A 26835-nucleotide genomic window follows, 5' to 3' on the forward strand; every position below is an offset into this window, starting at 1 on the left:
AACTTTCTTCAGTCTGATAAAATGCACATTTACCCCGTGACTGGCATGGTCCTTAATGAGGGGGTAACTAAATCCTGTCTCTGCTACAAAGGGCAAGGCAAGGACATTCTCTTTCACCCTTCCTATACAGCACCGTACTTAAGTTGTCAGCAACTCAAGGAGGGGAAAATAGCTAAATGTATTTTTAAGGCCAGGCATGGTGGCGCACACTTTTCTCTGAGTTTGAGGTCAGCCTGGTCTACAGAGTGAGTTCCAGGACGCCCAGTACCACACAGAGAAACCCTCTCTCTCAAAAAAACAAAACAAAATAAAGCAAACGTATTTTTAAAATTAAAAGCAATCAAATTGGAAAGGAGCATAAGCACACCATTTTCTGCAGATGCTATGGCCTGTGTACAGAACATCTTTTTTAAAAATATTTTTATTATTTATTATGTATACAATATACTGTTTGTGTGTATACCTGCAAGTCAGAAGACTCCATTACAGATGGTTGTGAGCCACCATGTGGTTGCTGGGAATTGAACTCAGGACCTTTGGAAGAGCAGGTAACGCTCTTAACCTCTGAGCCATCTCTCCAGCCCTGTACAGAACATCTTAAACACAGTGCGCTACGGCACCACATCCACACTTGGGATAAATTTGCTCCTGGGTGTTCACTCACACCATCTCCCAGAGAACCAGTTCTGTAACAGCAAAAAGATACATGTCCCAGGACACAGAAAAAGTCAGGTGCTGTTTTGCACGTCTTTAATCCCAGCACTTGGGAGGCAGATCTCTGTGAGTTCCAGGCCAGCCTGGTCTACAAAGCAAATTCCAGGCAAGCCAGGATAGTGAAACCCTGTCTCAAACAATAACAATGACAAAAAGCAGGAGGGGGTGGGACGGGAGTGGAAGGGTATTAGGTTCCTGTGACGGTTGATACTGTCACGTTGCCAGGGTCTAGAATCAGCAGACAATCCTCTGGGCATGTCTGGGAGAGACTCTAGATTGAGTTAACCAAGATGGGACGATCCATGGTGAAAGTGAGCAGCACCATCCTCGGGGCCAGGGTCACAGACAGAATGAAAACGAAAAGCAAGCTGAACACCAGCATTCATTTATTTCTGCATATCAGCAAATACAACTAAAATCCGTAACTCTGGAGGCTGTGGCAGGTGGATTGAGAATTAAGACAATCTGGGTTTATGTAACAGAGCAAGACCATGTCTCAAGAAACAAGGGCTTAAGAATGTGCACATTAAACCTCTTGCTTAGCATACGCGAGGCCCTGTGTTCAAATCCCAGCAAAGATCTCATACATAATGCCATTAAATAAAACAGCCCAGAAGACAGGAGTGGTGGTGCCTGTCCATAATCTCAGCACAACTCAGGAAGCAGAGGCAGGAGGATCACTGTAAGCTCAAGGCTAGCCTGGCCCACATAGTGGATTTCAAGCCAACCAGGACTACAAAGTGAGATCTTGTCTATAAACAACCAACCAATCACATCATAAATTTGAGAAAAGGTACCTAAACTTGTACACTTAAAACCATAGAAGAAACTTCCTGAAAACAATCTAAATAAAGAGAAATCCACTCCTGCTCCCAGATGACAGACTCACTTTTAAATTTAAATCTTATTTTTATCATCCATTGCGTGTATGTGCATACACGTATGTCATGAAGTGCCTGTGGAGGTCGGGGAACAACTTTTAGGAATTGCTTCTCTCCTTCCCCATGGGTCCCGGGAACTGGACTCAGGTAGGTAGTAGGCTTGTTGTACGGCAAGCACTTACCCACTACCCACTGAAGAGTAAGTGGTAACGTGGCGATTCCACAAAGCACACAAGACTATTGGAGTCCTAGTAGGTTTCCTGTGCTGTTAGTAACAAGCTGATCTAGAAAACTGTAAATGCAAAAGACCCATAAAGGCCAAAACAACCTTAATTTTTAAAAAGAACAAAGTGAGTACTTCCTGATGTCTAGACTAACTACAAAGCTCCGGTGGCACAGCCGGAAGGAACAGGCAGATGAAATGGTCAAATGAGTCTAGAAATAAACCCTTAGATTGATGGACAACTGGTTTTCAAAAGAAGTGCTAACATAATTCACTGGAAGAAAATGATTTCCTTTGAATAAACCATATTGGAATAACAAAAACTTCACATACAAAAAGATAACTTTTAAATACAAAAAAAAAAAAAAGCCATGGTCATTGGGTGGTGGTGGCACAAAGTCTTTAATCCCAGCACTCAGGTAGCAGAGGCAGGAGGATCTCTGTGAGTTTGAGGCCAGCCTGGTCTACAGAGTAAGTTTCAGGATAGACTCCAAAGCTACATAGAGAAACCCTGTCTCAAAAAACCAATAAACAAACAAACAGATAAGTAAATAAATAAATAAATATTCGCGGGGGGGGGTTAGCCTTTATTTCTCATAATATACAAAAATTATTTCAAAGTGAATTATAGACCAAGAGGCAAGAGCTGAAAATATGAAACTTTAAATTTAAGAAAATGATAAAATTAGGGGAATAAAGAGACGGCTCAGTGGTTAAGAACACTTGCTGTTCCTGTAGAGGACCCAGGTTAAATTCCAAGCACCCACAAGACAGCTCCTAACTGTCTGCAGCCCCAGTTCCAGATGCTCCAGAGCCCTCTACTGGCCTCTGCAAGCACCAGGCACACATGCGGTACAGACTGTACATGCAGGCAAAACACCCATACATGTAAGATAAAATAGCAATAAAAATTTGATAAAGTTGATTGTTAAAACTTTTAAGCTTTTAAATACAAAGTTAAGAAAAAAAAAACAGGCAAGACACAGTAGCATGTGCCTTTAATTCTACCACTTTTGAGTTCAAGCACAACCTAGTCTATGTATTGAGTTCCAGGCCAGCCGAAGCTACACAAAGAAACCATGTCTGAAAGTGTGTGCGTGTGTGGGGGGGGGTCGGGGGGGGGTAGCTGAGTATGGTAGTACATGACTGTGATCCCATCACTCAGGAGACTGAGGCAGGAGAATCTTGTTTGAAGCCAGCCTGGATCATAAAATCAGACTTTGTTTGTAAAAATGTACATATATCAGCAAGTTATACATCTGAAGATGGCATCACAGAAGCCCCATAAGGTTGTGAGAAATCAGGAGCTCAGCCAGCCTGCCCTCCAGGGACTCTCCACCCAGCAGCCGCTTCATCGCAAGTCACCAGCCCCCTAAAAGTCGCCTTCCCCATAGTGTCTGTCTCTCACATCCCTCCTCCAGCGTGTCCTTCGCTACCCAACCCCAAGCAAAACTCCAACGTGAGATCTGTTGCATGGTGTGACCTCTTTGCAGCACAGGTTGGCCCCAACCCGCCAAGGTACTGCCACGGCTAAATCCTATCATGGATGTGATGGTGGCCACTGATAATCCCAGTACTGGGCAGGTGGAGGCAGAAAGATCAGAGGTGGAAAGCCAGTCCTGACAACATGATACCTTTCTTTTGTCTTGTTCATTTGAGACAGGGTCTCTACATAGCCCTGGCTGTTCTGGAACTCTTTATGTATATAGACTAGGCTGCTCACCGCACCTTTAATCCCAGAATAGAGGAGGCAGAAGCAGGTGGATCTGTGTGAGTTTTAGGCCAGCCATTGTTATACAGTAAGATCTTGTCTTTTTGTTGTTGTTTTTTTTTGTTTTTGGTTTTTTTGAGACAGGGTGTCTTAGTCAAAGTTTTATTGCGGTGAATAGACACTACGACTGTGGCAACTCTTATAACGGAAACATTTAAATGGGCTGGCTAACAGTTCAGAGGTTTTGTCCATTATCACATGGTGGGACATGGCCGTGTGTATGCAGACACAGTGCTGGAGAGGGAGCTGAGTCCTGTATCTTGATCTGCAGGCAACAGGAAGTTGAGCACATATGAGACCTCAAAGCCCATCCCCATGGTGACACACTCTCCAACAAGGCCACAAGTCCTGACAGTGCCACTCCCTGTGAGCTTATTGAGGGCCAGTTACTTTCAAACTATCATACAGGGGTTCTTTGTGTAGCCTTGGCTGTTCTAGAACTAGTTCTATAGACCAAGCTAGCCTAGAACTCAGAGATCCACCTGCCTCTGCCTCCCAGGTGCTGAGATTAAAGGTGGGAGCCACCATCACCCAGCAAGATCCTGTCTTAAAAAAAAAAGGGGGGGGGGCTGGAGAGATGGCTCAGAGGTTAAGAGCACTGACTGCTCTTTCAGAGGTCCTGAGTTCAATTCCCAGCAACCACATGGTGGCTCACAACTATCTGTAATGAGATCTGGTGCCTTCTTTTGGCCTGCAGGCATGGAGGCTGAACACTGTGTACATAATAAATAAATAAATCTTAAAAAAAAAAAAAGTCTTACCATTCAGTAACAGAATAGGATTAGGGTGAGAACTGTACAAATGGGCTGGGGCTGCACTCAGAGTCAGTAGAACGCTTGCTTAGTGCACACAAAGCCAGCACTGCACAACACCAGGTGTGGTGGCCCACAAGTTCCAGGCCAGGGCTTCATGAGACCCTGGACCTTCCCCCTAATCACTACTGCAGGGCTGAAAAGGTTCAGTCACTTTGGAAATGGGATGGGGTCTTGAAAAGTTAAACAGAGTGACCAGCTTACCCCCAATCAGAACTGAGTGCACAGAACGTGCTTCTGTGCACGATGTATGTGTGGGAGGTAATACACCTGACCCCAGTACACATAGTACTCCTGGAACTTCAAATCCCAGCACTTTCTACTCTAGGGAATGCTGGAATTTTAAAAACAATACCCCAAGGCCTGGATTGCTGGCCTCTAGGAGATAACAGAAATTCAACAGCAAGGACACTTTCAAGGGAGGCAATATTCTCTCCCTCCATTTTCACACCCCCATCCCCCAGCACTGGTCCTGCCTCTATGGCAGTGAACTGTCCCTTGCCAAGGGGTGCCATTCAGGGGGTGTGTAAACCTCAAAAAGGAGATACCCAAGTCAGTTCAGGAAGTCACCTTTAATAATTCTAAAACACCTTCATTCCCAGACTCGCCTACCACAACTTTTCCATCAAAGAGGAAATTTGGATTTAGAAACAGGATATTCGTGCAGACACTGGGAGCACGAACCGCCTAGCAGTATAGGTTTATACTTTAAAGGAAATGCTTTCAGACCACAGGATTTTCTAAAGTTTATTGCCAAAGAAAGAGATGAGAAAACATACACACACTCTGGGTTGTGCAAACCACTTTATGTAACTACACACACCAACAGCACTGCGATGTGTCTGACCTCCACCTTATAAAACACATACTCTATTCCCACAAGAATAACCTAAAGTCACCCAAGATCATTATAGATGACAACCTTCTAAACTGATACACAAAGGGGGGGGGGACAAAACAGAAGAGAATCAGTTCACACATGAATAACCTGGCTGACCCATGCTCTAATTCCTAGTGCTGACCAGCCGGAACTTCACAAGGGTACAAATCCTAAGGACAATGGCAAAATCACACGTGTCAGGGAGGGAGGGGGACAGGGCCAGCCGGGTGGGTCAGCCAGGCCCCAGAACCTCTCCCTACCCCTGCCCAGGGCCTCAAAAGCAAAGCTGCTACATGAGAGTATTTGAAAAGGGATTTTCTGGCACAATGGCACAACTCAAAAGACTCTCTCACACAAGTGAAGGAGGCCCATTGCCTCTGCTTCACCTCCCAGTAAGCACAAGCATGCATATGCACGCACGCGCACACACACACACACACACACACACACACACACACACACGAAGCACTCCCTTTCTGCCCGGAATCTGCAGTCACATTTCAGTACAAGCATACCCTGCTCTCTCCAAAGCTGCTTAAGGTGGGCGCACACTGATATGTGAAACATTCATCTAAGCACATTCGCCCCAATGTAAGCATCCTTGGTGCCGGGTCTACAGCAGCACCCTATGCACAAGGCTAATAGGGACGAGAGGAACAGTTTCTTCTAAACAGGTTCTAGACTAGGGGTTCTCAACCTATGAGCTGTGACCCTTCTGGGAGTCGACCACCCCTCCTTTCACGCGGTTACCTAAGACCCTCAGAAAACACAGATATTTACCTTACAATTCCTAACAGTAGCAAAATTACAGTCACGTCGTAGCAGTGAAATAATTTTATGATTGGTGGTCGCCATGACATGAGGAACTGTATTAAAGGGTTGCAGCATCAGGAAGGGGGAAATCACTGCTCTAGACTCTAAGTCCCCTTGTCTCTGTCCCTAGGGCTGACCCACACCTGATGCCCATGCTTATCAGAAGGATTCTCATGCCCATGAACCCACACAGTCACTTGGAACACTGCTCAGAGCTCAGCTACTCAGGCCCTAAGCCTGAAACCAGGAATCTTCTGCAATTTGGAACGGAGCCTCTGTATTTTTAACAAGTTCCCCAGGCAAGTCTGTTGCTCACTTAAGTCTAAGAACCACTCAAAAAACCTATCGAAGTGTCTCCCAACATCTGACTCACAGAAATCATCCCAGAGAAATTTTAGAGTGCAGATACTAGGATCCACGAAAACAACTAGAGTACCTAGGGCTCTGGTTCCCAGAGGCCAGACCCAGTTAAAAGTAACTTGAGAAGGGGAAAAGCAGCCTTATGGTCCATATAGCTGAAAAGTCAGGAGTCATTCCGGCTTTGTGCAAAGAGTGTATCATTTCCATCCTACTGGGCCAAGGTGGCACCCAGCAATATTAAGGTTGTGCCCAGGTACTTGACACCCTTCCCCTGACAGGTTCAGCCAAAACCTTATTTCTCTATTCTGATTGGACAGGGAGGGTTCAGGAGCCCTCCCCTGGCAGTTACTGTAAGAGGGAGGCGTGGCGTGGCCTAGGCCTGCTCCACACAGGGCTCCACATATTCACTGTTCAGGCCGAGAACAGTCCACCGTAGTAGGGCTTCTTTATTGATTGTTCTAGTCCCTTCTGTATCTACAAATTCCTAAAAGAAAATGCAAAAAATGTGCTAGAGAGAGAGCTCAGAGGTTAAGATCTGAATAAAAGGGTTTTTTATTTGTTTGTTTTTGGAGACAGGGTTTCTCTGTGTTGTCCTGGAACTTACTCTGTAGACCAGTTTGGCCTTGAACTCACAGAGATCTGCTGCCTCTGCCTCCCGAATGCTGGGATTTTTTTTTTTTTAATTTAAACATTTTAGGCTGGTGTGGTGATATACACCTTTGATCCCAATGCAGAGGCGGGGGGATCTCTGTGAGTTTGAGGAGGCCAATCTGTTCTACAGAGTGAGGGTTATATAGTTAAGATTAACTTTTAGAATCCTTCCCGACAAAGCTGAGCATGCACGTGCAGGCATGCTGACTCCCTGACAGACAAGGCATTTCACTGTGGCAATCATCCCTCCCAGACAGAACAAAGCCCAAGTATTCTAGCTACTTCCATATTTGCTTAGCCAGTGCTGTGTCTGCTTCCTCTTTCCCATGAACTGGTTCTTAACCAAGGATGCCAGCAGGCATTTCCAAAGAAGAGTGATAGCCTCTCAATCTCAATGATCAAAATTAGGAAGTGACAGTCAGGGATAATGCCTTAGAGGCTCATTCCACTGCCCAAGCCGACTGCCTACTGTGGCCCCCAAGTCTACAGCAGGTCATAGCACCGTGGGCACAGAAGCCTCAGTGGAGACACACGTAAGATAGCGAGTGGTTGCTGGTGGCCCAATAAGCTGATCACTTGCCACACCTGAACAAGGAGAACCCCTTTGCCCTTCTCCCTCCTCATAATGCCAGCTCACAGGCAGGTTTAAAGACAGCTCTGTGGGCTGTGGTAAAGAATTGGCTGGGAGGTGTGAGGCCACCGCTTGATTCCAGACTCTTGCTGGGAATGGATGTGTCAAGAAACAAATGAAGCATCTCTTCAGAAGCTCTTTACCTGATTTATTTTCTACAAGAAGGGCAGTGTAGGGCTGGGGATGGCTCAGCAGTTAAGAGCACTGGCTGCTCTTCGAGAGGACCCGGGTTCAGTTCCCAGCACCCAGATGATGGCTCACAATTGTCTGTAATTCCAGTCCCAGGAGATCCATCACCCTCTTCTGGCATCCGTGAGCACTGACTATATGTATGTGGTGCATAGACACACATGAAAGCGAAACACATATATACAAATAAACACAAATTCATACACACACATAAAAATAAACTGAAAAAAAAAAACAAAAAGGAAAATGTGTATGCCACACCATATGCAGAAGGGCCCTGCACAGCTTTTGTGGGTCCTAACATCAACCTTCTCACACAAAAGGTTGGAATGTGATTGGAGGCCGGCTGCAAAGGGCCCCAACACTCTTGAATTTCCAGTTACCCCAACCTGAAATAACAAACCCACGTGGCAAGCAAGTCCCTGCACTTGCTAGGTGTCTTTGCTGGGCGGGGAGGAAAGCAGGGCTCTGAGGCTCACTGGTCAAGGTACAGAGCCAGCTGGCAGCAGAGCTGGCCTCAAGTTCCAGCTTTGACTACAGAGCACACTGCGGCTGCAGGAAGGACGGACACTCATGGCGAAGCACTTGAAGTATCTCATGCAGATACTTCACTCAACACAAGCTTCCCTAATGCACCATCTATTTTACAGTAACAACACATCCTCCCTCCTTTTTTTTTTTTTTTTTTTTTTTTTTTTGGAGACAGGGGGTCTCAAGTAGCCCAGGCTAGCCTTGAAATTACTGTGCAGCCAAGACTGACCTTGAGCTTCTGAGCTCCTGCCTTAGCCTCCTAAGTGCCAACATTACAGGCCTGGCCTTCACAACCACACAGCTGTGAAATGTTTTGAAGAACCGCCAGCATCTCCATGTGAAAGATGAAGAAAACTTTCAAAAGTCTGTGAGAGATGAAGTGATGATTGCAGGGTACATGGCTTTCTGTTTATGCCTGTCTGAGTGGCCATCGTGGAATTCTTTGTTTGTTTGATTGCTTTTTTAAAACAAACTTCCTCTATTTTGCCCTGGTTGTCCTGAAACTCAATTTGTAGACCAGGCTGGCCTCAAATTCACAGAGATCTGCTTGCCTCTGCTTCCTAAGTACTAGGATTAAAGGTGTGCACCACCACCATCTGGCTCAACACCACCACCCAGCTCCTCATGGAATTCTTTTTTTTTTTTTAAAGATTTATTTATTATGTACACAGTGTTCAGCTTCCATGCCTGCAGGCCAGAAGAGGGCACCAGATCTCATTACAGATGGTTGTGAGCCACCATGTGATTGCTGGGAATTGAACTCAGGACCTCCAGTAGAGCAGTCAGTGCTCTTAACCTCTGAGCCATCTCTCCAGCCCCTCCTCATGGAATTCTTAAGGGGATTCGACAGCATGCTGGCCCCTGCCTAAGCAGCTTCCCATGAAGAAGGGAGCCTGAAGGACAGAAATATCTGGGACACCCACACCTGCCAGCATCTTGTACTGCATTTAACAGTCACAGAAATCCTGGCCAGAGCAACCAGGCGGGGAGCATGCCTGCACAGGGGCACAGCACAGAGAGGGGATGACTGCCATGGAGGACAAAAGGGAGGGGGCTGCTAGGAAGCTGCAGGAGGCACACTGCAGCCAGGAGGCTGGTCACTAAACGAAGGTGAACGATCCAAGCAGGCTCAGCCTTCCCAAGCTGTGAGGTGTGGAGCAGGCAGGCAGCAGTCTCCCTGTGCGGTCCAGTTCCCTCACTGTGAACAGGAACACTGAGTGTGCTTCAGTGAGTCCAGGCAGAGGACTCGGGGGAAAACATGACAGTATTCAGGCTAAGCCAGGAGGGGTGGCAAACGCCTGTGATCCCAAAGCTAGGGACACTGAGGCAGGACTGAGCTTGAGGCCAGCATGGACCTGTCTCAAGAAAACCAAACAAACAAAACAAAACTGACCAGGGCCTGGTGTATACTAAGGTTTTCAAACTGATGGAAGAAGCTAGATTATTTGGTCAATAACATAGGAATAACTCACTATTGAGTTGATAAATATTATATATTCATCTCAATGTAAGCCCAAAAAAATTCAGATACTGGATGTAAAAAATAAGAAATGAAGTCCCCCAGCTGGACATGTGACTCAGTGGTTCATAACTTGCTTAGCAAATATGAGGCCTTAGGCTCAACCCCTAGCACTATAAAGAAAGGATAGTTATTTCATTTTAATTAAACACAAACATAGATAAGAAAAAGAGCACTAACTGCAAAGACACAAATACACTCACATAAGTAAAGGTGATTTTTAACTTTAGCATTTTTTTAATTTACTTACTTCTTAAACTTTATGTGCACTGGTATTTTCCCCTGTGTGTCGGGTCCCCGAGAACTGGAGTCACAGACAGTTATGAGGTGTTATGTGGGTGCTGGGAATTGAATCTGGGTCCTCTGGAAAAGCAGAGTTCTTAACCTCTGAGCCATCTTTCCAGCTCCCATAAATGTGCTTTTTTTTTTTTTTAACCCAGTAGAAAGACGGGCAATGAAAGGAGTACATAAAATACACCAACATAAAAAAAAATAAGCGTCTTCAGAAGGGAAAGGAAAACCAAGAGCTGGTTTGGGTCACAGGAGCAATGATCTAAGGAGTGTTCTGGGAAGTGTGGGTGCAGATCCAGGCAAGTCTGGGCTCCCATTCCGACTGATCAGACTCCGCACTGATAGAGCCTTGTGAGATAGATTGTGAGAACACAGGCCAGCAATAAATATCACTGGCTTCTAAATTAGCCATATACTTTGTTTCAGTAATTGCAACTCTAAGACTTGTCTGAATAAAAATCCAAGGAGCAAACAAAGGCTGTTTCTTATGAGATACTGAGTTAGAAAGAATGGCAGAACAACCAGTACACCTGGCAAGGCCCTGATAGGAGAGAAGACCTTGCCACAGACCTTGACCTACAGCCAAGGGAGGCTAGAGGGCAGACAATTCAAGAAAACTACAAGCCACAGAAAACTAAGAGCAGGCCTGGAAAACAGCCAGCATGTGAGCGCTCACCATTCTACCTCTCTGTGTTAGGACAGGAAATCCTCACACCTGGCAGCTGAGACATCATCATTGACTTACAGACGCGCAAATGCATAGAGGTGTGTTAGTGAACGCCCGTAATCCAGCATTTGGGAGTGGAGACAAGGGGATCAGAAATTCAAGGCAGGCCTGGTCTACCGGAGACCTTATCTCAAAACAGACCAAGAGAAACAACAGACAGGGAAGTCAGGTTTTGTAGCAAACACCTTTCTTCTCAGCACTTGGGAGGTAGAGGCAGGCAGATCTCTACAGTTTCAGGTCAGCCAAGGCTACTTAACAAACAAGCACTATCCCAGGCAGGAACTAGGTGGAAGGCACTGTAGGCGGCAAGACAGCAAGGAGAAGGTGCACATTTTACAAACACTTCTGCTGTGTGTGGCGTCTCAGTACTAAATCAGTCAATGTAAAAATCTTGGGGTAAGTTTCAGTGCCCCTGAGGGTATCAGTGAACACAGACGCAAAACCAGACTTGGGGTGGGTGACACCAAGTAAGGTCGTGGGATGCACACTGGGATGGGGTCCCTTGCTTGCTGTGCACTGGGGAAGGTGGTAAGGATCTGGAGTGAAAAAACCTTTGGCCTGTCAGTCAAGCGGCCACACAGACACGTGGAGAGTATACCAAGGTCAGTGATTGCAAAGTCCCTGCTCCCAGCCCCGCAATAAACAGTATAATAAAAGGCATGTCAAGATCTGGGTTATCGGGAAAGTTATCAGGAAATGCCATTGGTATGTCTCATCCCATTCTGAATTCATAAATGTACGACGTGGACATTCTGCACAGGCTGAGTCAACACTGGACCAATGGCTATGGCTGAAGGGAAGGAGAAAAAGGTGGCTCCATGGCCAGCAGCTCCCAGCCCAGTCCCGAGCAGCTGTGTGAACAGTAAGGAACGCTTCACCTCTCTGGGCCTCATGCCCTTCTTTGGAGTAGGAAGTAAGAGTGTATGATAATGAAGCCAAGAGGGTGGCTGCACGCCTTTAATCCCAGCACTACAGAGGCAGGCAGATCTCTGTGAATTCGAGGCTAGCCTGGTCTACAGAGCAAGTTCCCGGATTACACAGAGAAACCCTGTCTTGATGGGGGAAAAGGGGGGGGGAGTGGAGGATTGTTGTTACTGCTGTAACTTACATGACTCACAGCCGGGGCCTGGACTCTGGGAAAAGCTCTACCCTGCTCACTACCCTCTTTGCCAATCCCTTGTGATACTCAGCGAGGTCACAAATTCCTCGATGGCATCCATGCCACCACTCCGACCCTGAATGGCATCTTTTCTTTCCGCTAGCCCAGGCTGCCCCAAAGCCCCACTTGCACTCCACAGCTCTTCAATCCATGTATCTCTGGGTAGCCAGAGGGCAGCTGCTCTCAGACGCTCACTCCCTGGCCCTTCTGCTGCAGCCTCACGGCTTCCGCCATTTAATTGCTCAACACACAGAATGCAATCTTGTTTCAGCAACCTGCACCTACTCTTTTGTATGCCAGCAAAGCTCTTCACTAGACCACTCCACCTCAGGAGACTGTCCCAACCCTGGCCCCAGGGAAGTTCCTAACCCCAGCTGCCCAGACTCCCACAGCTCCCTCCCCGTGCCAGGTGCGCCTCTCTCACCGTTTGCTGTTCTGCTTTAATGACTGACTTCCCAGCGTTATTCACCCCGACAGTACCTTATTAGTCACTTACTTTCTGTTATCTGTGTCCCTCACCCAGCACGTAAACCCCACAGGGATTGGCTGTCTCAGCCTCTGTCCCAGGCCTTGAAACGTATGTAAAGCTCAGTGAATATTTACTGATTATGTCAACAATCAAACGGGTTGCATAGCCCTTCACTGCACATGAACTATGCCCCTCCCACAGGGAGTAACTCTCTAGAAGCCAAGAGGCTCTGGGCACTGGGCAAGAGAATGCATAACTGATCCAAGGCATCCAAATGATCCTAAGCGCGCTACTGCTCTAAAGAATTCATGACCCAGATAACGAGGCCAGGGCCACAGCTCCCCCTGACCAGGCTACTAGAAGGAATGGCCTCCCTCTCTAGAGCAGTCCATTGTTCTTTTTGTCAAGACCAGAAGCCTCTTCAGAACAACACAATGCACAGAAGCCTCTTCACCCAAGCAGGAGGAACGAAACCCTGGCTCCGGGGCAGACCCTCAGCAGACACCGCAAAGTCAAAAAACATACTGGGGGTGGGAGGGTGGCCACACAACTGTCAACAGAATAGAGTCCTTTCTTCCAAGTGATGCGGACTGGAAAACACCAAGGGCCCCACCTGGCCAAAGGTGAGGCCTGGGGCAACCACACCTGCCCAGGGGACAGCTGGGACCAGTATCGGGGTGTGCAGTATCAAGGTTCAGAGAAGATGGAAGGAATGAACATAAAACCCGCAGCAAGATTGGAATCACTGTTCCAGATAGTGCAGATTAGGGTCCAGGCTGGCCGTTCAGTCCTCATTTCTAGTGTAAGCAAAGATTCAGAGGAGCCAGGACTGGGGAGGAGGGGGGATGAATAATACATGTGGTTTCTCCTCCCGGCACGAGTCCGGCAAGATGGAGAGGGCACATTATAATGCCACAATGCTGGCAGACCACCAATGACAAAACAGACCTACGCAACAGTCACCCATGGCCACTAACAGCACAGAACAAAGAAAGACAATGGACTTTCTCCATAATGCCTACTGGATATAGGCACAACGACACCCAGGAGACAGCCCTGCACTTCCTGCCAAAACAGTGTGTGCCTGTGTATACGTGAGTATGTATGCGTATGTGAGCATGTGTGCATGTGTGTGCCTGATGGTTATCAGTATCTAAATTCAACTACTCATTTACAGCAAACACAGAGAAGACACAGTGCACTCTAGACCTCAATGTATACAGGACAAATGACACAGCTTTTTTCAACAAATAAACTGCCAGAAAAGCCAGATATAGTGGCATAACGTGTAATCCTAGCACTCAGGAGGCTGAGGCAGGAAGTCTTAAGTTTAAGGCCAGCCAATGCAAGCAAAAAGCCAAGGTGTGGGGATGGGTAGAGGGTTCAGAGGATAAGGGTACTTGCTGTCCAAGTATGAGTATCTGAGATCAAATCTCTAATATCCATAGAAAAAGCCGGAGAATGGGCCGGCTGCATGAGTCTGTAACCCGAGAGCTAGCTGCCCTAGCCTAGCCAGAACTTCAAGCTTCCAGCTCAAAGAGACAGGGTCCTGACTTAAGGAAATACAGCAGAAAAGAAAAAGGCATTAGATGGGCAATCCTTGCTTCCACAAGCATGTACACAAATGACCACATGCAACACACACATGCATGCAACACACAGGCATACAGACACAGACACACATGCATGTGCATGCACACACACAGATGCCAAGATGGGAAGGGAAGAGGAGAGGAACCATAAAAGATTAAGTGAAACTTAACAGGGTTGGGAACAAATCCAGTGGGAACTGGTGGGATCCTGGTGGGAACAAGCAAGTTCTAGAAAGATAGTGAGGGGACCTAAGTCCCCTCAGTACCCTCAGTACAGATGATGTAAAAACTTATTTTTAATGATTTTATTTCAATGGTTTCAATCATGACAATAGTCCTGTCTTTAAAGAAACTTTCTCTTTTAGCAATAGATAATGGACTCAGCATAAACAGGTTATAACCCAGCAGGGCTCTGGGGGTGTCCAGGAGTGGTGAGTTCGCCTTTACCCATCGGTGTACACCAGCTCCTGCCAAGCCCTGCTAAACTCACCTCACTCTGGGTAAAGCAGGACCTTCTATGCAGCCCACAACATTGCAGGGGCTCTGCCTCCCAACTCTCCACACGGGGCCACCATCTTCCCATTCTGTGGAGAGCCAAAGTTCCTCCAACATACGGGCACCATCTCACCCCAGGACCCCGCACTGCCTCTATCCTTATGCCCCTAACTATCCAGGGTGCTCCCTCACTGCCCTTGTCAACTGCCTGCTCCAGTGTCCCACCAGAGAGGCCTTTCCCAGCACAGCCAGCGCCAGAGCCAGCAGGCTGCCTGCCTCCTTTCTTTAGTTCTGCCTTGCACACACTTTACTCTGGCTCTTTACGACAGGTCTGCAGGACCAGAGGCAGGAGCTTTGTTTCATTCAGGGTTATCGCCCCAGTTCCCAAAATAGCTCCTTTCTCAGGTGCTTGATTTGTGAAATAAATCTAAGAATGAAAAGGGGCAACATATAAAGTTTCCATCCTGATATCTGGCAAATCCTTCATTTTTAGTAGGGCATGATGGCACATACATCTATAAACTCAGTACTCAGGAGGAGAGTGCAGGATCAGGAATTCAAATTCTGCCTGGCCTACCATGAGACCCTCTCTGAAACAAACGATCTCATTTTTAGGGTATACTAAAGTTGTTGTTTATTCCACTGTTTAATCTTTTCTGTTAACTTAGTAAGAAATCTAATCTGTAGCTGAAACTAAGCCATATAAATGAGACTACATTTCCCAGATCCCCTTTCAGTTATATGTGCTACTAAATTCTGAGCCAGTGTGAGTAGAATTTCTGCCTGAAACTTCCATCAAGTCTTTCTACAGACAAGGACCGTAGCCTGGTGTGGCAGTAGCAGGGGAAGGCTGGCAGATGTCTGATCTCTTGGAAGAATACAGTCCTGGTCTGTGTACCACCAGGCTCCTTTCTCTAGGAGAAAAATCAATTCCATTGCGCTCATTAGTCCACTGTTGTTTTGCGCTTATACCATTTTCTTTACCTGCAGAAGAAGTTAGTGCTGCCATGTGGCACGTGTGTCAAAGACTCGGAAACTCAAGAAGGTACCGAAAGTGATGCTCTAACGCAAGAGCACCCAGATAGTGGAGTGGGGGAGGGGACACACAGGAGACAATGACCCAAGAACCACAAAACTTTCATTAGCTTAAACAGGGTCTACCCCAGGACTGGCAGGCAGTGTGGATAAGGAATACAAGCAATTAACATGAAGGCCCAGTGTGGCGCACACCTTTATTCCCAGCACTCAGGAGGCAGAGGCAGGCGGATCTCTGGGAGCGAGTTCCAGGACAGCCAGAGCTACATAATAGAGACCCTGCCTCGAAAACAACCATGAGAGGTGGCAGAAATGAAAAGCACTGCAAATTAGCCACAGTGAGATTTCAATTTGTGTCCATTACACTAGGAAAATCCACAGTTTTAGCCAACAGAATGAGACAAGACACAGGCAAAAAGGAACTCAAAATGCTCACACATCTTTGGAGAAAATGTGTGGACAGCAAAGAAGACGACATCTAGCAAGCCCAGCAAACTCATTCTAGTATATACTGCAAATTTCCTATGCGTGCACACCTAGAAACAAGAGTTAACACAGCCACGGTAACATGTGGACAGCAAAAAACAAACAACCAAGAAAACCACAAAATGTCTGTTGCCATGGAAATGACAACAAAAATGTTGGGCGGGTGAGACGGTGGCTCAGCAGGTAAGGGGATCTGACACTGAGTCCCAACCTGAGTGCAATCCCCAGAACATGGGAGGAGAGAACCAGCTCCCACAAGTTGTGCTCTGACCTCCCTATGTGCACCACAGCATGTATGTGCCCACACGTGCATGCGAAGACACATAAATAAAACAAATGCAATGACTAAAGTAAAAAAGAAAAGGACTGAAACAAAGCTGCAGTCTAGCGGCTAAAACATGAAAAAGACCTGCAGCTACATCAGTCTGGATCAATCTGAGAATTGTTATTAAGTGAAAAACACGGCTTCAAAAAAGGCCTACATATGTTTCGTCTCATTTTGGTTTTTGAGACAGGGTCTCAGAGTGCTGCCTCAGGCTCCCAATTCCTGAGATTACAGGCATGTACCACCATGCCCAGCCTCAGGAGGTAAGTTTTCCAAAGAATGAGAAATTCAAGACCTTGGCTGCCTCTAGAAGGGCAGGCGGTTGGTATACGGAGTTGTGTTGAGTTCTTGGGTCCACAGCAGACTAATGGCTGCCTGTTATTCGTGCCATACATTTCTTTTCTTTTTCTTTTCCTTTTGTGTTTTTGTTTTTCTTTCAAGACATAGTTTCTCTTTGTAGCTTTGGAGCCTGTCCCGGCACTCACTCTGTAGACCAGGCTGACTTCAAACTCAGAGAGATCCACCTGCCGCTGCCTCCTGAGCACTGGGATTAAAGGTGTGCATCATCACTGCCTGGCTAAAACCTCGATTTTTAAACAAGGTACACCTAGGTCTAAGCACCGAGAAAGCTGCTGGCGGATGCACAGTGAAGGGGCGGGGTGGAACAGTGGGTAGTTTCTGGTATTGTTTGTTCTGCTCTCACAAGTCCGTTTCAGTAGGAAATGTTTCTAAACTAAATAAAGCCACATGGCACAGAATTCAGTTCCTGGTCTCCCGAGTGTGGAGTGGACTGAATCAACTCCACAGTGCCATTCCTGGAGGACATACAGCAAGTTATTAAGCCAGCCCGTGTCCCTCCTCCTGCTGAGAATGAACTTGGTAACAGCGTCCACTCCAGGGGACTCCCATGAACAAAGTACTTGTAGTGGCTTCACTACACAGGTGAAGCCTCTGTGAGACTGGCTACTTCATGATCATTTGTCTGACTTTGGTATCTAAGGAGAAAAGACCTAAGCAATAGGCCAAGACCTGCAGATGGCCCTGCAGTTCACTCCCGGGGGTTCACTTCCCTGGTCCTTATCAACGCCCTAGGAAGCCTGTGTTTGGCTGACCCTAAGAACTTTCTGTCATTGATGAATGAATGAATGCTGCCTCGGTTTATGCGACGTTTCTGTGACTGTCTGAGCACAGCACTTGTATAGCACCCTATCTAACACGTATGTCTACTTCTTTCCTTGTTGATCCTTTGCTCAGAATAGCATTGTGCCCTATAAAACATTTCCCAGACTTCCTTGCAGTAGAAGGTTCCTGTCACTAAGTTGTAACTGAAGAGACACAAGTAGAAGCCAGCTAAGGATTTCAGGAGTTCTGCGGGGCGGCGAGCACAGCAGGCACCTTCTGACAGCACTGCTGACGTGAAGCTAACGGAACCCCGCTCTGGTCCAGTGAGGAGACAGGCCCTGTGGTGACCACCAGTGTTCATGGGCGAACCCCGACAGGGCACTCTTCCTGGAACTCAGTTCTTGCCTCACCCTCCTTCCATGGGTCTGCGAGATTCAAGGATTCATTCGCTTTCCCCACAGAGGGAAGGAGAGAAAGGAGCTAGCTCTTGCCCTAAGCCAGAAGACCTAAGAAGCCAAAGAGGCAGAGACAATGCTGCTTGCCTGTGACGTGGGGTAGATACTGAGTTCGAGGTCAGCCAAAGCTGTCCCCAGCAAAGACAAACAAGCAAACAAAATAAGAGGCTGTTGTCATACAAGTCTGGCTGACTACAAATGGACGGTCCTGAGGCCACACAGAAAAATGGACACAGTCATCCCAAGGGCCATTTGAAGAAAAACCATCTGGGATATTCCAGCTCAATGTACCCCTGACTTGCAGCCACAGCAAGACCCACTGAAGAGCCATCCCACCCAGCTGAGCCTTAGCCAGTCACAGATGCATGAGAAATAATACTCAGTTGACATCTGAAGACATTCAGTTTGGGAGATGTCTTATTGGGCAGCAGTATCGTGATGACACACACATTCCCAAACTGAAGTACTCTCTAACACTGAAGCGTCCCAAGAGACATCTCTCCCTATTCTGATTTCCAATAAAGACTATTAATAGGAAAGAACATGACCCCTCCCCTTCTCTCTGACTGTGTCATTAGTACCCATTAGGTCAACTAATCTGTATGAGGATGATGTATCTATTAATCATTTCTATAATTAAAAAGCATTTAGAGTAGGTGGTTCATCACTTCCCTGGGCTTGGTGAGAACTCTCAGAAAACACACCTCCTATCTGGACAAGGGGCATCATTATGCTACTATTACTTCCTATCCATTCTCAAAGGCCTACAGAGCTGAAGTTAAAGTAACTAAGCAGGTCTGACACCTGTGAGCTACTTAAGAAAGGTTATCAAGTACAAAAATAATTTTGGAGAAAAAAATTAGAAACAAAAAGAAAGCACATCGGTAACATCTAGCCAAATAGAAGATGGCACACCCACCACTGTGCGTCAGGAGACACTCAAGAGTGTGTCTGGAGTAGGCGTGGCTCAGTGGCGGAACTCTTACCTAGAATCCCCCAGTGCGGGGCTAAGGTCTCAGTGATCAACACTTGTGAGGGGCTGGGGCATGACTCAGAGGTAGAGCCCCTGTCTAGAATCCCCCAGTGAGGGGCTGGGGGTGTGGCTCAGTAGTAGAGCCACTGTCTAGAATCCACCAGCAAGGGGTTGGGGTGTGGCTTGGTAATAGAGGACATGCTAGGATAAAAATAAATTTTTCCAGATTTTTATTTAATATATACGGGTGTCTTGCCTGCATGTATGTATGTATACCACAGGTACACTTGGTACCCGCAGAAGCTAGGAGAGGTCATCAGATCTCCTGGAGTAAATGATGATTGTGAGCCACCAAACCAAACCCAGCTTCTCTGCAAGAGCAGCCAGTGTTCTTAAACACCGAGGCAGCTCTCCAGCCCCATCTTTTTCTTTTTTTAAGAAAAGCAAACGGAGGAATACTGGAGGATTCAGAAATATTTCCATATAGTACTGCTGTGTGTGAAAGCAAAATGCAGGAAAATAAGGACTGTATTATCCCTAATAGAATAATACAGTTCTATGTAGCATTGTGTGACCATGGAGAAAATACCTATAGTTTTGGAAAAGTACTATCAGCAGCAGTGAAGGATGTGGGACGAGCTAAAGTGGAAGGGTGCTGACTTGCAGGAGGAAGGAGAGGGGAGAGCTACCAAAAAAGGTCCACACAGAAAATGCTCACAAGGAACTTGAAGTCAGCTCATAAACACCCACCATCTCCACTACCTTCACTTGGCGCGTCTTCGGGCACATTAGATACCACCTGAGCTCTCTTTACCTCTCACTTCCACAGATGCTATCAATTAGCACCGTCTTCAAAAAGGCAACCAAGGCCCAGAGTTCAAGCCGTGCCGGGACTCAAGCATGACAAGAAATGCTTTTCCTCAACGCATCCCCAAATGAAGCTCCTTGGAGACTGAAGGCCAGGGAGTGACCTGTTGCCACAGCAGCCTCCACACTGCCACAGGGCACACGGCTGTCACACAGGGCCCATGAGGCACCTCAAAGCCTCTAGCTGCTGGGGGAAACCAGAGAGGGACACTGACCTTGCTCCCAGCAGAGCCCCAGGGAAGCCTGCCTGGGATGTTTTTATAGCAACGATTGCCGATTGCCGCTGCCCAGAGCCAGAAACTGAGAACGTGTCAGTGATGACACAGTCGGACTCCTCGAACTCACCGTTTAATTAAAACCTGCTCGGCACAGAGCACAGGTTATTGCCTACTAAGGCAGAGAGTGATGAACCGCAGCTGGCCGGATCACTCTTATTTCCCTTGCCTTCTGCCACAGAAACCTGGAGCTGTGTGGCCTTTCCACAGGCGCTCCAGATATGCACATGGGGCCTTCCACAAATCCTCTGACTGAAATCACACCAGTGTTCTCTAAACCACTCGTGCCACACCTCCTCTGACATGCCATGTGCCCAAATGAGCCACTGCTGCTTCCACGGCTGCAAGCCTAAGGGGCTGAGGACCAGGCTGAAGGCCAGGAAGTCGGCAGCTTGAGGCTACATCAGACCCCATGAATGGCTGCATGACCACAGAGAGGCAGGTGTATAGGCCACTCCAAACTCTGCTGTGGCTTTCTGGAAAGGCTGGTACTCTAGCAAACCCCAAGTGAGTGCAGCTAGCCACCCACCCTCCAGCAACGGGGCACCTAGGATAAATTCAGCCAAGCACTGTTCTAGAAGGATCAAGGGCCTGTGCTCCCATCGAGCAAACAGTTGGGAAGAAAAATCCAGTGGAGCAGGAAGCTCCAGGGTGACTGAGGAAAGCATCCAGGGGAGAGGACATCTGAGCAGAGTCCGGAGGACAGGGGTGGCGTTAGAGCGAGGGCCTGAGAATGGCTGCGTGACTATGGGAGGCAGGGGGACACACACCACAACTGCACCCACAGATTCCTAGGCAGAGGACACAGCCAGGCGGAGGCCAGGCCAGGGAAAGCAACCCCCCACGCCGCCCCACCCCCAGCTGGATTACAGCAGGTAACACCAGCACAGGGTTTGGAGGAGCTGGGACACTAAGCGATGAGAACTCAGTGGGTGCTGCGGCTATATCCTTTTTACCAAAAGGAGGAAACTGAGGCCCAGGCAGGGAACAAGATCCACAGGAAACATCAGAGCATGTGCCAGGCTGCGGTGCCCACAGCCCCTGGTGGCAGGGGACACTGGCATCACCTATTCTTTCCCTGGGAGCCCTGGCCTCCATTTTCTTCTCACTTCCTCAATACTAGGCCTACTCCTTCCTCGGTGTGAGGAACAGAAAGGTAAACATTTCATGGGAGAAGAAGGGGTTAGAGAAAGGAAAATTAAAAGGCCAGTGTCTAATTCCCACGAGAAGAAACACATTATTAACTTTCTCTAGAAGGCGCTACCGAAGTTAGAAGACATGGCTCACCTACCAGGCGTCCCGGAACACGGCCCTGATCACAGTGCTGGCAGGTGGCTACGAGGTTGGCCCCAGGTGTGGCTCTTGTCCCTGGCTTTCCCTAGGCAAGGGCCACCTGCCCCAGCTCCCTAGATGGACCTGGGGTGGTGCCTCCTCTGGTGCTGTGGGTGTCTGGAATGCGGAAATGGGAACCAGCCGTGCCAGCTTCTAACAGCAACTTAAACGTACTTAGCTACCGGAGTTCCCCCTGAGATGGCTGCTCTCTGCACACAGGCACATCCCCAAAGGGGCTGCTTTGCCAGTGTTCCCTTTGGGGAAGGGAAATAAAAGGATCCCTTACTCATCAGACACGTGGTCCTGAGTCTGAATGAGTTTGGGAGAAAGCTTGGTAACAAAGCTTGCCTGTTACCTCCCATTCAGGAACAGGCCACCTGTTGAGGCCGAGCCAGGGCTGGATCAGTGCCACAGCATCCACTGCCCTGCGTCCAGCAACTTCATTCACAGCCTTCCCACCCACAGCTGGGCCCCTCACCTCTGCAAGTGCTAGCTGCAGAGGCTGGAGGCTTAATGATTAAACCTGTGGCGAGCCTCTTCCAGCCATCTTGGGGAGCACAGCACAACTCTGGGAGAAATTGCTCTAAGCTCTGCAACCTCTCCAGAGCCCCACAGGTAGCCTCTAGTCAGAACCACCATCCTGCCTGTTTTACAGTGTTGAATAGAAGTAACAGGATGGAGGTCACACAGCCAGGGGTGTTCACCAAGCAGTGCGGTTCAGAGGTTTCAGCTTTGACCACTGTGCTAATCTGCCCTTGTAAAGAGCCGTGCCCATCCTGGGATAGGGACCGTCGTTAGTGACATCACAGCTCTGGTCCATCAAAAGTCTCAATAACATACGACTATAATCTCAGCATTGGAAGAGGGAGGTCATTCACAGCTACATATCAAGTTCAAGACCAGCCTGAGCTACTGAGACTGTCTAACAAAACCACCACAACAACCACAACAGTTCACTCTCAGCCGTGTTATCACAAGCTGCTCACACCTGAGCTTCAAACTGGAAAACAACTGGCTCACATTTATGGCGCTTAACCTTTGGCCATTTGGTGTAGATATATAAAGACTATTGCTAGGTCTGACGGCACCTTCCTGTAACCCCAGCATTTGGGAGGCTGAGGGAAGAGGTAGTGCTCCAAGTTCAAGCCCAGACTGGCCTACAGCAGTAGACCCTGTCTCAGAAAGCAAAATTAAAAGGCGAGACTCTTAGCACTTTCTTCACCAAACAAACATTAGAATTGCATTCTGAACCAGACACCACGGTAAGCAAGGGCCACGCTGCTCTCACCTGCAGGGGGCTTTCAGTCGCCTGACAAGGAACCAGAAAATAAAAATGATGCGACAACCGTCCACATGCACTGGAGCTGACTGCTGTCAGGCCGTGAGGCATGCTAAGCACTCCACACGATTTCACAAGCCTCAACCGCGCAGACATGGAAACGGACACTGTGGGGCCATGTGGCTTGCCCAAGATCAATAGGGGGCCAAGTAGGACCCAGAATTTGCTCACAGGTCACGCCACATTCCTCAGCCCCGCTGCAGCCTCTCAGGGCAACCACTGCCCACAGGTAGGGAGTCACAGGAAAATTCCACCTATAAAAGGAGTATTGCTTTTGGAGATGGTTGGGGTTGGGGACACATCAGAGCCCAAATCTTGAGCTGGCCACTGGCAATCTGCATTTGAGTCTCCTCTCACCAGCCCTCCAGCATCTGCAGAGCTGAGTCGCTGTGAGAAGCATCTTGTTCAGGAGTGGGAGGAGCAGAGGGAGCCCCAGGTGGTTCTAAGCTGTGTGAGCTCGCAAAAACTGCACATTCGCCCCCAGTGTTGTTGCTCGGCTGGAGTATCCCTATATCATCAGACAAAATGTTTGGGAGCCTGCACAATTAAGGGTTCCTAGAGTGCAGGGACTATGCAGAGGTTTTCAGGGGTGCACATGATTAAAGAGTCCGCAGCTGAGTAATTACAAATCTGGGAAGTGCAACAAGAACAGGAAAACGCATCACCTCTCCAGACGATGCACTCATACTCCTGTCTGTTCTGAGCAGGACTCTATTTTACTCCTACAGCCGCTCCCCCAGCCAAAAGAGTGAACCCTGATTGGCTCTGGCCTTCGATTTGTCCAGACAGGGTTCTGTGTCAGGTAATTTGTCTAATGCTACCCCGAGACCTAAGAGGAATCAGGGGGTGGGGCATAAACGAAAGGTTTCTTCACTCTTAAAGAGACATACAGTAAGGGGTGTCCTTAACTGCTGCTGGATAGGGCCTTTACTGGATGTGCCAACTGGAGCATAAGCAGTTATCTTGTGGCCACACAGGAAGCCTGGCCATGAGAGGTACAGTTGGTGGCGGGGTGACACAAAGGAGCAGGACTTGGTCCATACACTTTGAAGAGCTACTGTCAACCTTTGGGCTTTTTGTTCTATAAATCCTACTTCTAGCCAGTTTCATTGGGGCTTCCTATGACGGTAGATCAAGGAGTCTCAAAATGTGGTTCCTGGACACAGAGCCCAGTAGCTCCTGCAAATGCTCACACTGGACCTGGAGCCCAGGGCTGTTTGGACAAGCCTAGCTGTCTAGCTGGCTGTGACTCTACAGGCCTGAGAACCCCGCAGGAGCACAGGATACTGAAAGTTCTTGACCAACATTTTCTAGCCCTTTGGCCCCAAGCAAGTTATTTAAATTCTATAAGCAGGGATAACTGGGTTAAGCTGGCAGGTTGATGGGAGGCTTGGCTAAATAAGTGAAGTGCCTCGCGCCGCGTCCAGTAAACCTTAGACACCGGGGTTTGCTGTTTGCTACTGCAGCCACTACCAGCATTACTGTCAGCACCGAGTGCATGCCAACGTCCTGCCCAGCTCTCCCAAGGCTGCCCCTACCTCTGGTACATTTCTCTTACCCCCAGGAACCAGTCCTGTGTTTTGGGGTTCCGCAAGGACCTTTCTGGTTGGTATAAGGGTGTGGCAAACAAGGGCAGGGGGAAGCAAGGCTTTTCTTCTGCCTCTACACCGTGGGTCTGAGGCCTCTTCTCATAGCCTCGGTCACTACAGCCCCAGCAGGACCGTGGGCACTGTAAGCTCAGGCACCAAGATGCAGAAGGCTGAACACTGACCTGCCAAGTCCAGCAGGGAAGGACTCTTGTCAGGCTGGAGCCACAGCTGGCCAGGGGTTCTTAGTGCGCTGTCAGGGACACGGAAGAATGAGACAGACACAAGAGGTCTCATCTCTGGCCAACAACCTTAGGGCGAGAAGGAGTGAAGGTCCCTTGCTTCAGAAAGGAAACTATTAGACCAAGCTTCATAAAAACTCAGTGTTAAATCATTTTTGATCCACAGATAGGCAGGTGCCTGAGCTTAGAGTGCCCATGGTACCTGCTGGGGTTGTAGTCAAAAGATATGTTACTTTGGAGAAGAGGTTTTGCTTTTGTTTCCACAGGTAATGAGGGATTGTGGATTCATTCTACATTAAGAAATATCAGGTTTGACCAAGGAAGACCCTCCCTAAGAAATCTCCAATAGGAGGAATGGCCCAGATGTCTGAGTTCTACATTCAGAACAGTTCAAAGACTGCTTGCTGCCTGAGATGATCCAGCCTCACAGGACACTCCCATTACAATTTGATCATAATTCTAAATTTTCTTTAAGTCCCCACAACATTATCAGCGCCCCCAATCAGCAGGAAGTAGCCTGGAAAACTATGCCCATATTCCCAAAAAATGGATTATGGATGTTTGCCTTTGTTTAGAATTTTAGTTACAAGTTGTTATGGATAATGGTCAGTAGAAAAACTAAACAAAGGAGATTAGATTCAGAGTTCTTGTTTGAAAAAAAATCGGGGAGAAGTGCTGTGGGACAATGGTCTTTTATCCTATCACTTGTATTATTTTTAATAAAACGCTGATTGGCCAGTAGCCAGGCAGGAAGTATAGGCGGGGCGACCAGGCAGGAAGTAGAGGCATGGCAACAAGGATGATGGGAAGAGGGAAGTTTCTGTCTGCAGCCCTGACCCAGCCACAGAGGAAGCAGGATAACGAGATGTGACTGCCTCGCCAAAAAAGGTACCAAGCCACGTGGCTAACACAGACAAGTATTATGGGCTAATATAAGTTATAAGAGTTAATAAGAAGCCTGAGATACTAGGCCAATCAGTCTATAATCAATGTAGACCTCTGTGTGTTTCTTTGGGACTTAACGACTGCGAGAACCGGGCAGGACAGAAGCCTCAGTCAACAGAATCTGCCTAAAGCTTCAACCCCGTCTGCCCTAATATTTCATGTTTCCTCCCTGCTTAATTTCCTCACCTTAGTATATGTTAACAGTACACTGTTTATAGTTCTCTTCTTCCACTATCTGGGTTCCAGGGATCAAAATCAGGCTTGGTCCCAAATGCCTTTATCCCCTGAACCATCTCATCGACCCTTTCGTTCTAGTTTCTTTGAGATAGGTTTCACGGAGTCCAGGTTGGCCTCAACTTATCACACAGCTGAAGCTGGCCTTGAATTCCTGAACACCCAGCCTCTGTTTCCCAAGGTTACAGGTGTGTGCCACTAGCCTAGCTTCACTCGCCCTGTTTTCCTAATCCCCCACTGAAGTGGAGCCCAAGGGGGAGAAAAGTGAGGAATGGAGTCTGCATTGCTAGACAGCCTTAGTACCCAGAACAGTTTTCCTGAGAACATGATCACCAAGAAGGTTTCAACACCAAAGCTAGGATAGGCAGGCCACACACCTTTGACCCCAGATCTCTGAGTTCAAGGCCAGACTGCCAAAGTAAGTTCCCGAACAGCCAGGGCTACACACACACACACACACACACACACACACAAAAAAAAACCCTGGGGGGGGGGAAACGTCAGAACACAAAAACAAACAAACCACGTAGCTGAGGAGCTGGGCTGCCTTTAATCCCAGCACTTGGGATGCAGAGGCAGGCAGATCTCAATGAGCCTGGTGTACATAGCGAATTCCATAACAGCCAGGGTTGTGTAGAGACCCTTTCTCAAAAATTCAAAACAAAAATAACAAACAAACAAAAAAATCTGGGGACTGGGGAGATGAAGGCACTTGCTGCCAAATCTGGACCTGAGTTTGATTCCTAGGCCTCCACATGAGTGCCACGGCACTCGGAGCACCCCACACACAAATGTAAAACATCTGAGAACAAACTTGGGTGAACCTTACAGCGCCTGTTTGTAGACCCAGCACTTGGAAGTAGAGGTGAAAGGATCCGAAGTCACGGGGATGTCAGCCTTGAAGACACAGT

The 26835-nt window shown here is 47.9% G+C and overlaps 1 protein-coding gene across 4 annotated transcripts in view; it reads right to left on the reverse strand.

Moving 5' to 3' along the window:
- The window catches only part of Sipa1l3 (signal induced proliferation associated 1 like 3), a 205314-nt gene that overhangs the window by 169217 nt on the left and 9262 nt on the right, over positions 1–26835 (reverse strand). Inside the window, exon 1 of one of the 4 annotated variants that reach the window (XM_050119112.1) lies at positions 21538–21688. The exons of 2 other annotated variants lie outside the window; for them this stretch is intronic. The gene's annotated coding sequence lies outside the window, so the exon portion shown is untranslated. Of the gene's footprint in view, positions 1–21533; positions 21689–26835 lie in introns of those variants that run through there. One more of the 4 variants, XM_050119113.1, reaches the window with a different exon arrangement.

Source organism: Alexandromys fortis, unplaced genomic scaffold (genome assembly GCF_014885135.2).
Source record: "Alexandromys fortis isolate MF-2015 unplaced genomic scaffold, M_Fortis_MF-2015_v1.1 scaffold_140, whole genome shotgun sequence".
NCBI lineage: Eukaryota > Metazoa > Chordata > Mammalia > Rodentia > Cricetidae > Alexandromys > Alexandromys fortis.